The 483-nt window shown below is 30.6% G+C and overlaps 1 protein-coding gene across 1 annotated transcript in view; it reads left to right on the top strand.

The window, feature by feature from the left end:
* LOC111646170 (cysteine-rich protein 2-like) overlaps positions 1-483 on the top strand; it is a 6,801-nt gene that overhangs the window by 2,313 nt on the left and 4,005 nt on the right. The window lies entirely within an intron of this gene.

Raw genomic sequence — 483 nt, forward strand, 5'->3', positions numbered from 1 at the left:
ATCGTGATTGTCTGCAGAGGCTGGGTGCTGGGCGGGAGTGTCTCCTGAAGTCTGATGTCTTTAATCCTTCATTTCATTTCATCCAGCACGAGCTGTTTCTACCTGTTTATTATCACACGCCATTATCACCACTGAGGTACGGAGGCTCCGTGATGACGTAGAAATCACTGTCTAAAAAATGTGTGCATTTTTATTTAAAAAAAATATAATTTCATTTTATATTTTGAATTTTATCAATACATTGTCTAACAGATATTCTGAACGTGTTTCTGGAACATTCAGTTTTATATTTAAATAACTGTAAAAAAAAAAAAAAAAAAAAATTTGAATTTCTAATTTATTCTCACACGTTTTTAAGGAATTGTATTTGTCACATTGTGAAATTTAAAATCATGTTCATCACATTGAGTCCAATGGATTTCGAATGTTTCACTGGGTCAAAATAAGAATAAAATATATGAATAAATAGATATAATATAGGAT

This window comes from Seriola lalandi, unplaced genomic scaffold, assembly GCF_002814215.2.
Source record: "Seriola lalandi dorsalis isolate HSWRI2012SDOR001 ecotype SW California unplaced genomic scaffold, Sedor1 jcf7180002054966, whole genome shotgun sequence".
Classification (NCBI taxonomy): domain Eukaryota; kingdom Metazoa; phylum Chordata; class Actinopteri; order Carangiformes; family Carangidae; genus Seriola; species Seriola lalandi.